The sequence below is a fragment of the Rissa tridactyla genome, chromosome 1 (genome assembly GCF_028500815.1).
Source record: "Rissa tridactyla isolate bRisTri1 chromosome 1, bRisTri1.patW.cur.20221130, whole genome shotgun sequence".
NCBI lineage: Eukaryota > Metazoa > Chordata > Aves > Charadriiformes > Laridae > Rissa > Rissa tridactyla.
Genome location: NC_071466.1, coordinates 2,770,803 through 2,784,986, shown reverse-complemented (window position 1 = coordinate 2,784,986; position 14,184 = coordinate 2,770,803). Strand labels below are relative to the sequence as shown.

Here is a 14,184-nt window from a genome sequence, read left to right as displayed (position 1 = left end):
GTTCCTTGGCTGTATTTTGGGGTGCTCCCAAGATTTTTTCAAGACAATTCGTAAGCGTGACTTGAAGGATTGTTCACTCCTGGGACCGGAGGGAGGAAGCATGGATGAGACCGCATCAGGGAAGATTACTTGCAGCCTACAGCCAATCCTCTTGGCTATATCTTCAAACAGCTTCCATCCCTGCCCCTTGCCTGTACATGATATTTGAAAGCCTGCAACACATCTCCTTGGTTTCATTTAATAAAAATGCCACTTTAGTAGTAAGATGGACATGACCATCTCTCAACCACTTGGCCTGGGAACCAAGAAGCATGCTAAAAAATGGCTGTATTTCGCACAGCAGATGTAATATTAGGGTCTTGGGCATGATTCCACAACTGTGAGCTTGGAAAATCTAACAAATAGGAAAGAGGCCATGATAGCTATGCCAGGCCTGTTTCTTCTGGACCTACCACCATCACACCTGTGACAGCCCACTCTGGAATATACCCAGGTATATTGTGTTAGAGCTCCAAGCCCAAATCGATAAGAAACCTGCCTTGGACTCGGCAAAAGGCAAGAGAGCCTGTGTCCAGTACGTGGGGGTAGTCCACCCTGGAATACTTCCCACCAGCTTAGCTATATCCACCTACACGTTATTAACTTCGGATCCTGCAAGTGAGAGCGAAGTTTGAATTCAGTGAATTAAAAGGTTGCATACCTATTAAGGCATTTAAATTAGTAATGCACACTTGTCTGCCACCTCGTAAGACTGGCATAGAGCTTATAATGACCACCTGTTGAAGTACGTTGTTAAAGTATGCTAGGCCTGGCACTTACTCTGTTTCTGAGAGGTATTGTCAGCTGGCAGTGAGATGCCTTCAAATTCTTGTATATCCCAGGGGTATTCCAGTCCATATTAAACACAGTTCAATAACAGGATAATGACCCTCGTAAAATATTGAGAAAACAGTCGCTGCCGGAGAGGGGTTTGTGGCATTGGTTTGGGACGGGGAACAGGAACTCCTTATTTCTATTTCTGGCTCTCACCAGCATTCCTGTTGTGACCTGGGGCAAATAGTGCCTTATGTCTCTTCCTAGAAAATCAACTTGGTAATAGCTGCCTCAGAGGAGTATTGAGAATTAATAATTATTGCATCTATGCAGCACTGAAATGAAACGAACAGTGTGAGTACAATGCACCATTGGTTTTAATGATCAACATAAAGCCGTGTCGAGGCTGAGACAGGGGAGGTTACAAGTGAAAATGGAAAGATATTAGTGAAAATCAAAGCATTTCCTCCTTTTTTTTTGTCGTCCAGCCCTCTCCTCACAGTATTTATTTCAGGTATACCTTGAAATACTATTGTTAATCCTTTTTTTAAAGTTCTCCCTCCAGGTCTGAGTTTTCAAATCCCATATTTTGCGCATAGCAAATTGTTATGGTTGAATTGCAAGTCCCCAGAAAAAGGGGTTTGCAATGAAAGTACTGACAGGCTGTTATCTCCACCCATCCAAGTAGTGCTCCTATCATCTAATTTATTATATAAAGTTGCTGCAGGGGAAAAGCACTTTCCAGAGCTCTGGTTACTTGAGTTATTATTTTGCAAACATTGTTTAAAAATAGTCGTAGGATGGTACATGAGGCAGGAAGCAGACAAGCAGATGAACATAAACCTGTTGCAAGGAGGCAAATCAGTAACTGCATCACACAAATTTTGTGACCGTTCAGGAATTCTGGTTAGGCTGATCACTTGGAGGGACTTTCAGCCCAGTTCAGAGGACCATATGGCTCTCTTAAACTACACATTAAATTCCAGATTCTGCAGTCCACCATAAATTAAACAAAACGCTGTAGAGTCCTATCAAATCCAGGACACATCAGTCTGCAGACCTGTGACAGAAGGTCTTTTCAGTGCTGTAAGTAACAGCGTTTTGCACTGTACCTATAAAATAAATAAAATTTATACCCTCCCAACTCATTACATTCCCTTGCCTGTGTTAGTGTTTGCACTTGGATTTCTGATCCTTGTCTTAAGGAAGATAAAAAGTTACCTGGGTAGGAACTAAACACTTGACAGCATAAGAAAGCATAGTAGACTTTTGCACTGGCAAAGTTAATATTCCATACACGATAGTTTGGGATATAAAATAACCAGGACGATATGTTTTCGTAAGACAAAGTTTGGTGATACATTTTGAAACATGTATTCCTTCCCAGAACAATTAAGAAAACCCAGGGGAGGAGGGGGAGAGGAGAGGAGGGAGAAGAAGATGACCTAGAAAATGCGCTTGCGGATCTAATTTTGTGTGTATGTACGTATTACGCACGAGCCTGTTGCACCTCCTCCCGTAAAGCCCTGGTGTTTTGCACTCTTTACTATATGCATCAACCCCCATGCGAGTTCCAGGCATGCAGCTCTTGAATTTTCCAGCATTAAGGGCATGTCTTTCCAGTGTCTTGAAGTTCAACAGCCTTTAGAGGTGTTGGAAGCTAACAGCGACAGAGGGAAGTGAGACTTTGCAAGACAAACCTTCAGGGGATTGCAAGATCTGGTTATGAAGAAGGAGCTTTTGTGTTAAAAGTGTTATTGCTGTAGGTGCCCTGAGCTTCACAGGTGGTTCCTCCAGTCAGGTACAGCTGTCGGGACAGAGGGGCATCGTCTCCGTCACGGAGCTGGGAGATGAACCTCAGGCTGTTGCATTTTATGCTGGAATTGGCTTCCTAAAACAGAGGTTTAATTTGCTGCCTACAGTTCCGTAATCTGTACGAATCTGATGTGTAAATCTCTTACTGGTGCTGGAGTGCGGCACCTTTTCACAGAGCATTAGCAACTACTACTTTCCCGTGTAATTGGAAGAAAAATGTTCAGCATGCTGAGACGGAGAAACGGAGCTGCTCTCAAACTAATCCACAGTCTGCGTGCAAACACCAGCTATTTCTCGACTATTTGTATTCACTAGGAGAGACAGCATAGGGCCTCACAAGTTAATAAAGTTTCTGTTATTAAATGAGAAGTAGTTGTTTTGTAGGCTGATGATTTTTCTTCTGCTGTCTTCAGTTTATTCATAAAAGAAAGGAGCCTAGATAGAAAAGGGTCGGCTCACATTATCAGAATGTGTACGAAGTAATCACAGAATGGTAGAAATGTTGATTGGAAAGGACCTCTATAAATCACCAAATTTCACTGGAAGCAGGAGAAATGAGAGGTGATTTAGCATGCAGCCGTACACCTCACTTTGCAGAAGAAACGGTTTGGGTTTTAAGCAGCGCCAGCTGAAATATCTCTTCAGCTAAAAAAGAAGGAAATTTGGGAAGCATAATCCAGAGTTTAAAACACGGGAAGGGAGGTTAAATGTTCTGAGAGTCACTCCCCGTTCTTCCATTGATCCAATAGAAGATGTGGAGAGAGGCAATTTAGCCCCTTTTGATAAAATTGGGAGCGTCGCCAGGGGCTCAGGTTGTAGGGGCTGCTGTTACGGGGGTGGGATTTCACCTTGTGTGCTTCAGGTGGAGTTTGCGAGACTCTGAGGTCGAGACCCTTGAGATACCAGCCCCCTCAGCTTTTGATGGCAATTGAGAACCTTCCAAGGATCTGACCATGTGATGCTCCTCTTCCTTCAGTGCTTCCTGTGTTGAGCCCAACACCTTCTCGCCTGCTTTGCTTGGCTTTACTTCTCAAATATGCCTATGTGCTTTCTTTGCCGTGACTGGCTCTTACTTAAAATTCACTGTTAGACCCCAGGTCAGTGGACGTGGTTGAGGAGAATGAAGTTAACAGGGCATTTCTGGAGTAGATGGCAGACGGGAATAAGGAAACGTGTCCATCCCCTCTCACATATACATACATACGCAAACAGGTCACTAAACTCTGCGCTTACCTGGTGCATTAGCAATACTCCCACTCTTAAATTCTGAAAATTTGGTGACTGTAGGCCTTGGATGAGATGGCGGGTGGGTGGGAGAAGCGGAATGTCTGTTTAAGGCTGTAAAGCTGCATTTGAAAGTGTCAAAAATGTTTGTGATAGAGAGGTCTATTTGCCTTATATAGAAAATGCACATTGACGCTCTTATGCAAGAGTGAGAAGTCAAACAGGACTTTGAATGGTGCGGTAAATAATAACACGATTTGTTGTCAAAGCTCGAATAAGTTAAATCCTGCCAATGTATTTAAAGCATTTCTTTCTTAAGAAGGTTTTAATTCCTTGAATTAAGAGCAACTAAAATTAAAATAAGCAAAGAAAGGGAAAGGGAGCAGATTCTGCTTTGAATTTCCTACGTTATTTATTCCCCTATTTAGATAGTGAGAAGCTGATGCGAAGACCAAAGTAAGACTGATAAAGTGTATTGCAGTAAAATACCTCCATATTAGTAATTCCAGATTTGGCTAAACCATGTAAATGACAGATGTAAAGACCAAGGCACATCAGTTACTAAGACATCTACCCTTTGGTGTGGTTTAGCTTCAGAAATTAGGGTTAGGGCTTTTGATTGAGATGCTTATGTGCAAAATTTTCTCAAACTTCAATCAGAGTTGGTATCTAAAGAAATTTGGTAATTGGGTCTGAAAATATTGCTGCCTTTTTAAAGGGTACAAGGTTCCAGAAGATTGGCTTCTCTTACTTTTCCTATAATACTTAGATTATCTTGACAAAAGCTCCATAAGCATCAGATGCCTACAAAGTACAACATGACATGTGGTCTGTTGGTATCTGTTGGGTTTTAGTTGGAATTAGGGCCAACAAGTTTTGGCACAAAATTTACCAAAGAGAGCTAACGTAGTCATGAATTAGATGGCTTTTTTGAATACAAAACAAGGCATGCAAACGTGATAGAGTAAACACAGTATTTCTTTGGTGTTCCTTGGCTATTATATTGTTATTTTCTGCATGTGAATAAAATTCTGATACTCTTCATTTACCAACTGCAAGGCAAAATTCATTTTCTTGACTAATATGGAATGGTTTCTTTCTTCCAAAAAGACTGATGTGTACTGCAAGGAATAAGAAAATAATGAAGCTGTAGCAGGGCAATAGAGAAGGTGCTGAAAACCAGAAAGAGCTGAATAGTTTTTGAACTTGTTACTCTGCAAATTACAGTTTCTGTGTGTGAAGCTTTGAAAAGGAAGTGAATTTCTCCCCTTTATAGTAATATTCTTGAGCCTACAGTGTGTGAGGAAAACAATTCTACATCCAACACATACTTATATAACGACATTTAAAGTTATAGTGCCATTCCCAAAAGAGAGAGACCTTGTAGGTGTCTATCATACATACAGGTTAGCAGGTGAGATCCCAAAAGAAGTGCAAAGCACTTTGTTTTTAATTTGTTCATTGTGTTATCACTTAGCATTAAGCGCCATAAATACGAGCAGAGACACCTGAGGACTTGGCAGCTTTGTGGTTGGAAGCAACCAGTCTTCAGGTGGTGGTGGCGGCCTTCTGGCTGTGTTTGCTACGAGCTACAGGTGTTTTCATCGCTTCTTTGGCTGTAGATAACCTGATGGCCTTGCCTGCAGAGTTGGTACAAATGACCATTTAGCGGCTTGCTGCTGAGCTCCTGCTTGACCCCTAAGAAAAGTGCAGACTGCTTAGAGACATGTCAACTTGCTGCTATTCCCTGCTCCCAAATGCACCGATGTGCTCGGCTGCTGTCTGCAAAGATGATTTTCAGGTACAATCCCACAGCAGAAAACCCATTTTAGAACAAATGCAGCATGAAATACTGACAAGTGCAAAAGGCTCTGAATTTTTAAAGGAGCTCTGTAATTGTTGCTGCATTTTTTTGGTCTGAATATCTGCCTTTTAAAAAAGTCCTTTATTAAGTGTATTGAGACCTTCCAGTCACTAGCCTTAGGGCAAAATTCAATTGAGCTGCTTGATGTTTGTGCTGGGAATGCTTCTGGGAAAGGGCTGTCCATGTCTTTGTCACATACATGGTGTGGGTCGAACTAAGGGAAGACAGGAAAGCTTGTCCTGTCGGTCTTGGTGACCGTTCCTTGCTTCTTCTTGCCTGTCATGTCAGTGCAGGTGAGTATTGAAGAGCGCGCTCTGTTTCAGTCTACTCAAGTCTTTCAATCCACAAGTCCCAATCTTTTGAGACTTTAGGAACAAAGCCAAAAAGTAGTCTTTTCCCCTTCACTTACCAAGAGAGCCTTTGACTTACCTAAAAACAAGATACCTGTACTGTTCTCAAACTCCTCAGAAAGCCTCGTATGAGTAGAGTAGACATAAGGACACCTTCATTTGGCATTGTGTGGAGGGAGAAATATGAAATTGGGGAAATATTTCCATTTTGGATTAACCCTATCTTGATTTCAGTTGAGATTTTTGTTGGATTACAAAGTTTGGTGCAAACTTCTTAATGAGGAGCTTAAGGTCTGGGTTTTCCTTCTGGAATTTCTTCCGTGGGATGTTTTTCTTGTATTTGAAAAGACAAGCATGGATAACAGTAATAAAATTAGAAAATACCTGGTGTAGCCCTTGTACGTGGGTGGTTTTTCTGGATTTGTTTTGTTTTCCTGGCTTGAGGAACTGCACATCTCTTCTTTTATCTTAAAAAAAGAAAAAAAAAAAAATTACAAGATTGACAACAACTTTAATTTGTGCTATGCTGTTCCACTTTCTAGAGATGCAGTGTACTGTTTTCAAAAAAACACGTCCTCTTCTCTAGAAAGCTTTGCACTGTATTTGAAAATCCAAGAAGTCAGTGTCATTCTCCTGTCTTCACCCGGTGATGGAGTAGTAACCTATCCTCCCGTACATCCACTTGATTTTTCAAGGCCTTCCACTGGATACTCAAAAGCTGTAGCTGTTGATTGTGGTTTGACTTACTGTGAGTAAAACCATATTTGTTTTTATTGTACCCTTCAAACTGGCTGAGCTAAGCAATGATGTGTGGCTGTTCGTTCTTTTCTCTATAAGACGTTAACCCTTGCCTCAAGGAGAGATTGAAGCTCTGATTTCTTCTATTCCTGGCCCTGCCACAGACTTCTTTTGCGGCTTCAGTGTATGACCTGTTACTATAGATACATGCCAAGTATTGTATTATTTAATGCTACTATCTAGTCCTATTTTCAGCACCATGATTGATGCTTGCAGGCGATTCAGTTTTATGCTGATTTCGCCAAAAGCAGTAGCAGCGTTGCCATTGTGTGGGCACCCAGCTGGGGTTGCATTAAGCAGGCAATCTACTGCAGAAGTATTCTTACAGTCCAGTCAGTGGCAGAGGTAAGAACAAAGCAGACACAGAGCTAAATTAGGAGGTCCAAACAGCACCTCTTTTCCCCCAAGTTCCTAGGCTAAAGCATCCCCACTACTAAAAATGTTGCTGATTATTTCTTTAAGGGAAAAATGTTAATATACAAGATCTAATTACATCTGTCTAAGCTGATACGCCCACAGCACCTTTTACATAACCCAAACACTTGAGTTCCAATTATACAATTATATTTTAACATGTATTAAGTGCTATTCCTTTAGGGAGGAGACTTATACTGAATATTTTAACTAAACTCCTTCCTCAGTACAGATCTATATGGTCAGGTCTCATTTCATTACAGTGACAAAGACTTTGTTTTTCTCAGTTCATTTCCCCTTAAATACACCAGCTGGCTCTTCAGAAAGCACTTTTTGCATGTGTGCAGCACTGACAGCAGTGTCTGTACATGTATATCGACTGCAGGCTTTGAAGCTAATGTTCTCGGGGTCAGTAGCAGCAATGTTACTGCAAGTAGGTCAATAATCCTTGCACGGTGTGAGTATCCTCTGTTTTGCATACAACCTGTGGCAAGGTCCAAGTCTCTAGAGGAAGCAACATGTTCAAACGTGGAGGAAAGGCCGCTGCTTTTAGTCCCTCTTGCTCTAGAGACTGACAGCACAAAACACTGAGTTTGCCTTTACTGAAAAGACAGGTGACTCCAATGGCCATTCTTCTTTTCTGGTGTCTTCATGCAACTTTTGTAAGACACAGAAGCCCTCGTCTGGAGGGAAGACTTGTTGAGGAAGGCTATTTGCTGCGTACGTTCAATTGCCAACATCAGTGAGGTTTGTAGGTCACCTCTTCTGAAAACTGAGAGCCTAATTTCAGCGTGAGGAGCCGGAGCGTATTCCTACACTCATAGCTAACTCAATTTTTCTGAACGTCCAGCCAAAGTTGTGACTTGGCCTGAAAGAGCATAGGAGAAAAAAAGGGATGAACCAAGAAAGAGCGAGTGGAGGACAAGCCTGGTGAGCAAGGCTGGGGACTGATGGTGCTTCTGAAGGTGAATTAAATGCATGTGGGGCAATGGCTGCTGGTGGAGGGGAGGAATCAGGTCCCAGAAGTGTTCTCCTTCTTCCCATCCCTCAGCATCAGCCTATACCAAACGCTGGCACAGCCTATGGTGCAACCACGCAGCTTGTGCTAAGTTCATTGCTGCCGTGGAGTTTATCTTATCAGCAGCTGAACAACCTGGTTTAACATTAACGCAGCTATTTCTATGCTATACTGTAGTCATTCCTGCACAGTGACTTCAGTTTAAAATAGCCCCTGCTTAGAAAACCAAGTTTTGGAAATGTTGAATAAAGTTGTCGCATTGGGCTGTACCCATCGGATAAACCGAGTTCCTGCCTGAAGAAAACACGAACACAATTAATTACAAGGTAAAACTAAATTATTAAAACATTAGGCTTGTGTTATTTTAATTATACAAAACCAAAAAATCTGGAGGTAAAGTTCCCATGGCAACCTTAGCTCTGTCTCCTGTGTGCAATGGATGTGTGTGTACGTTTGTGTAAAATAGGATCATTCATTATCATGGTCAGGGTGATTTAGGACTTGCTGATCAGGAAGATGTTAATCAGACCAGAAATCTCATCTTGAAAAGTGATTTATTTTTGCTGTTTCTCTAGCCAAGTGTTGCAATGTAGAGGAAATTTTGGATTTCTGTCCAGTCTGATAAGTGTTCATGTTAAAACATAATGCCTGAACAATCCATATCTTGTCATAAATCTGATTTATCATTTTTCAAATTTAACTACAATTGTGGCAGACACCCTGCAGTCATGAGTCCAACGAGCTAGTAAGATGAAATTGGCCCCCCTTTTTTTTCAGATGAATTCATTATGTCTGAAACATTTGATTACACGTTGCACGTTGATGCTAGCACTTAATACTGCAGAGCTAATTTCACCCATAGAAGTTTTGTTGGGTTTTTTTTTGGGGTTTTTTTTTTTTTCAAAAAGGGATAGGCATCATTCCCCTATCCATCAAGGATTACGGAGGATGCAGTGGTCTGGTGACGTAGCAGAATTGTCTCCAGTCCTCCCGTATCACCTGGAGGAACGGCATTCCTCGCAGGCGTTCCCATGAGATGCCGCCTTAATCTCTTCATCTCCGTCCCCTTCCTCGCCCATGTTCAGTTTTTCCCAAAGGCTCACATCAGCCATCACTCTCATAAATTAAGGTCTTAGCGGAGCAAGGGGACTGATGATCAGGGTGAGGGAGGTGTTTAGTGCTGATATGGGGAGAGACTGACAGCTGTAAGAAATTTGAGTTATTTTGTGCAGGCAGAGTGAATAAGGGAAAGTTTTGTGCAAAAACTGCCCACATATTACACTATCGCGAGATGTGTCTAGATGCTGAAGGCATTAAAGGCTACTATACATTTTTATTACTGTCATGAAATTCAGTGAATGGCATATTTGCAGTAGTGAGCTTTACAAGCATACGTAAAGTACTTTTCCAAACTACAGCTTCTTTTTTCTTTTTTTTCCTGTGGTTGCCCTGTAACTCTATTTTCAGTGACATAATTCTTCAGGGTAGTGGCTCAGAGAGAGGATTAATACTTTAGAGGAAGAACTGAGGGTGTATCATATTTTCTATAAAAATAAATAGACATCCCTGCATCTACTGAATATAACCATATTCTTGCTGAGCTGTTGTATAAAGTCAATAGAGATAACATTATGTATACAAAACATAAGCATAATGTGTGTAGAAATATATTCTGAGCAGACTCACAGAATAACCTGAAGATTTGCAGTCTTCTAAAATCCCAAAGATATAAACCTAAAGACAGAAAAAGTGAGAGTTCACTCTAAGCACTGTAAGTATAGAAAGGAGATACAAGTATTAACTCACCAAGAATTCATCTAAAGAGAACTGAGAAATATTAAGATAGGAACTCCATAAAAATTCTGTTCTCTTGTCATTGGGGGGATTAAATGTTAGAACAATTAAATTTGGGAATGGCTTTAAACAGTGACTCTCCTTTAAATATGGGAAAGTTGGATTTACCGAGGTAGAGCAATTATTTCTGTTCTTTAAATGCACATTTTTTTCCTGTGATTCATGAGGTCAATGTCTGATACTTATCATCGTGCTAAAATTAAAGAGCACAAAGATGTCCTGCCAATATATTTCTGAATTGGTATATTTCATTTATTTGGATATAGCACAAAAGCTAAAATGTATATTTATACCCATGAGGGCATTCAAAAATACTACGCAGTTATACTCCCCAAATGTCTTTCATCGCAATTACTTTTCTTTCATTTGTAATAACATTTGCTGTATTTTGTTAGAAAGAAAGGTTTGAATTTAAACTTTAAAAATGGGTAGGATTTATTTGAAACAAGCCTCATGACAGACTTCTTTTAGGTTAGTCCTCTCAGATAACCAGTGAATGAGTTCATGTCAGTAAGACACAGTCTCTGGGTCATGGGAGGTGACATCAGATTTCTTTGGATATTCCCAGCTAGACGTAATCTGAAGGAGACCTCTTGTGAGCATTTTCAGAATTAAGGGATTGCTGAGCATGAGTTGTAGAAGGAGTTAAAAGGAAGAGAGAAAATACACAGAGCGGGAGAGTGAAACACTTCAAAGCCAGTCTCACCAGGGCTGAAATTCTCCAGGAAGGTGGAGGACAATGAAAGCAACACCACTCTACTTCTGCAAGCAGTGAATGCCAGCAAAGGGCAGCTTCTTTTCTTACAATTGCTGGTTTGAAATCCTTGATATGTTTGATAGTTTTTGTTGCCTAAGGCAAAAAAGACTATAAAACTGAAGTAAAGAAGGATGCGGAATGCTCTATACCTCTTGCGCATGAAATATGAATAATGGTTTTAATCAGAGATACAAAAGGTTGAGGTAACTCTGTGATTGAAGAGCCATTTGACGTTGTTGGTGGGTTGAGTCTCCGATGAGAGATCATGTTGGTTACATGTGCATTGAGACCTAAGCATAGTCTCCTGTGCTCCCCACGCTGCCGATCCTCGGTGTGAGCCGTGAACACATGCTGACTCTATATTCTGTATTACACCCTGTGTTTGTTTTCTCCCAGTCGTTCAGCTGGAGCTCTTCCAAGAGCCCATCAAGCCTGCTTAGCTGTCCTCTAGCAGAAAATAGTGGAGGAGGGATTAAGCGTGCCCAAGTCACAGCCCAACACAGCTCTTGTGATTGGGAGGGTAAAAAAAACCCAGGGACGTCAGACGTCACTGAGAGTCTGAAAAGCAAAGACAAACAAAGGAAGGGACAAAGTCCAGACTCAGGGTAACAGGTGGACAATTTTATCCTGATTGAGAACCTCAACACTGTAAGAGCTACGTGTATGTCATCACAACTCTGACTGCAGCAGAAACCATGTGGGGTTACAGAAACAGAGTTAGTTAACAGAAGCCAACCCACTGGGTGTCACAAAAGGAAAGATGTGAGAGGGAGGATGGATTATATCGCTTCGCAAAAGTTGGCAAGAACTGACGGTGTGTTTTGCTCAGATGAATCCTCATAGGAGCAATGAGCAGCAGTTCATTAGGAGATTAATACACCATTGAACTAGAAGTAAATGGGACATTTATGAAGTTGGACATGGCACACGCATCAGAAAAAGTTGTTTTCTTTGTTAGAAAAGTACAGGCTCGGATACTGGATAGTAAATTTACTATTGATAGTAAATTAAAGAAGCAGAGCCACAACAGTGCGCAAAAGCTGAGCAGGGAGAGAGGTCTCTGAAGATCAGAGGTTACCTCGGAGACCCCATATTAAAGAAGTATTGAACTAGCTGGATGGATGATCAGCACCCTTGAAGACAGTCATCTCTTAATGGTACTAAGGAAAACATACCCTTACTAGCGGAAAATACGAGAGCTCCTTTTCCTTATCAGGGAGCTGCATTCCTAAAAATGAAGGAAGCGGAGTGAAGGCTGGAAAAATATTCTCCAGGCGTAATAAACCTACCAAAACACAGGCATTTGGCAGCATTTTGAATGCCATTGAGCACCTAAGACATCCTCCAGTGTGCCTGTGGTAGACACGCACCACACCTAGGAAACCTGTGCTTTCTCCAGTGGCAGGTGAAGGGCAAACAGGTCTCTGTTATTAAAATGGCATTAACACCCTCATCTCAGCAGATAAGCACGATTATAGTCTCCAGAGGCATCAGAAGAGATAATGGAGACCAACCAATCTCCAATTTATGCATTTGGGTAAATATCCCGTACGCTAAGGATCAACAGAGCAAGTACATTTATTAGCTTTGGTAAGAAAAAAAAAGAAGGGAATGATGATTTGGAGAAAATCTATGCCAAAGGTTTGTATGAGCTTGATGCATCAGCAGATGCCTTAGAAAAATATGCTTTTTCCATCCCTGGAAGGTACTCTTTCCTTATATCGCCATTGGAACTAGGCTGGACAGCCAAAATGTTTTTCCAGGAAGCACATCTGTGATATCCTCACAAGCAGTGGGACCTAGAATGGTTAGAAAGCCATGACCAGAAGCTCTCTGGAAAAAAGCAGACTCCTTAGTCAAAGCTGAACTAAGTCCTGTTTTATGTTATTATGCTATTTGCTTTTTGGGAGTACAGGTAGATCACAACAGCGATCCATGTTGGCACCTGTATCCTCAACACACATGGTTTCTTTGAGGGGAGAGCAGCACAGGGATATGAATGCTTTAGTCTTACTATACAGAGTTTAGGAAGCTGAAAGAATTAGAGGATCTTATTTCATTTATGATCTTCATAATTGAAATACTAAGTTCTTTTCAATCCTCTTATTCCCCTCTGTGAAGCCTGGAAATAGATTTGGCATTACAGGTGATAAAGACTGAACAGATTGCTGTGATATAAAAGGTTTCAGGTTGTGGGTGCAAATATGCCATGCCCCTGCTCATGGGAAACCAATCTAAGTTAATATTGAATACAAACGAATTGCCAAAAGGGCTTGGGAAATCCCCATTTTTCCACAGATAAAGAACTTTTTTTTTCATTAAAATGTGTGATTCGTGAACTGAATATAAACTTGTAAGAGAGCTGCTGGTTGAAGACAAAATCTCTGATGCGTTTGACAAAGGTTTAGTAGAAAAATTGTCCCGAGCCTAAATTTGTTTCCTAATAATCAGATTTTAATAACCAGCCTGGTCACAGAGGAGATGTGCAGAGAGGCTGTCAGAGCAGATTCAAGGTAAGACACTGGAAAATGACTACATTTGGCAGTGGCATGTATTTAACCTGTACTACCAATTTTGGGAAGAACTCCTGGATCAGATAGAAGCTGGGCATCGGAAAGATGATCTCCAAAATGTTACAGAAATAATGTATTAAAAAGAAGGTCATTTAGAGTGAACAACCCACAAGAGAAAATGCAAAATATATTGAATTGGCATCAGCTGAAGAGCAGCGCTGTTGATCCGAAGCCTTGCAGTATATGCAAGCTTACATTATGCAGAAGAGGTTTGTGTTGATTGTTAAAAAAAAAATAGCTTCCTGGGGAAAAAAAACCCAAACTTTATTTTTTCACATTTTCAGGGGGAAAAAAAATTCCACAAACCTATGTATTTGTGCTTGACTATTAGCCTTTATCAGAAGGTGCTCCTGTGAAAGAGGAGCTCATGCATATCAAATCCATTTTTGCTGCAGAGTAATATCAGAGAACAGACCACAGTTTACTGAGCATGTGTCTAAGTACTTTTCAATAAAGGTTAGGTTTAATCATGTAATCTCTTATCCCCATAACTCCCTGTCTAAATGGCTGGTGAAAATAATGTTAAAAAAAAAAAAAAAACCAACCCAAAACCACTATTGCGAAATCAGTCAGACTGTGATCCACAGTCAGCAGTTTCAAATTCCAGGTTGTCTCTCTCCAGTGAAGTGAAGTTGTCATCACTGATAAGTCTGATTAATAGAAACCCGAAAACAAGTATGTTTGCATTGCTAGAAACCACCCCT

At 40.9% G+C, this 14,184-nt stretch overlaps 1 protein-coding gene across 14 annotated transcripts in view; it reads left to right on the top strand.

The window, feature by feature from the left end:
- The window catches only part of DLG2 (discs large MAGUK scaffold protein 2), a 1,057,033-nt gene that overhangs the window by 398,011 nt on the left and 644,838 nt on the right, over positions 1 to 14,184 (top strand). Inside the window, exon 1 of one of the 14 annotated variants that reach the window (XM_054188281.1) lies at positions 8,457 to 8,622. The exons of the other annotated variants lie outside the window; for them this stretch is intronic. The gene's annotated coding sequence lies outside the window, so the exon portion shown is untranslated. Of the gene's footprint in view, positions 1 to 8,456; positions 8,623 to 14,184 lie in introns of those variants that run through there. 14 annotated transcript variants of the gene reach the window in all.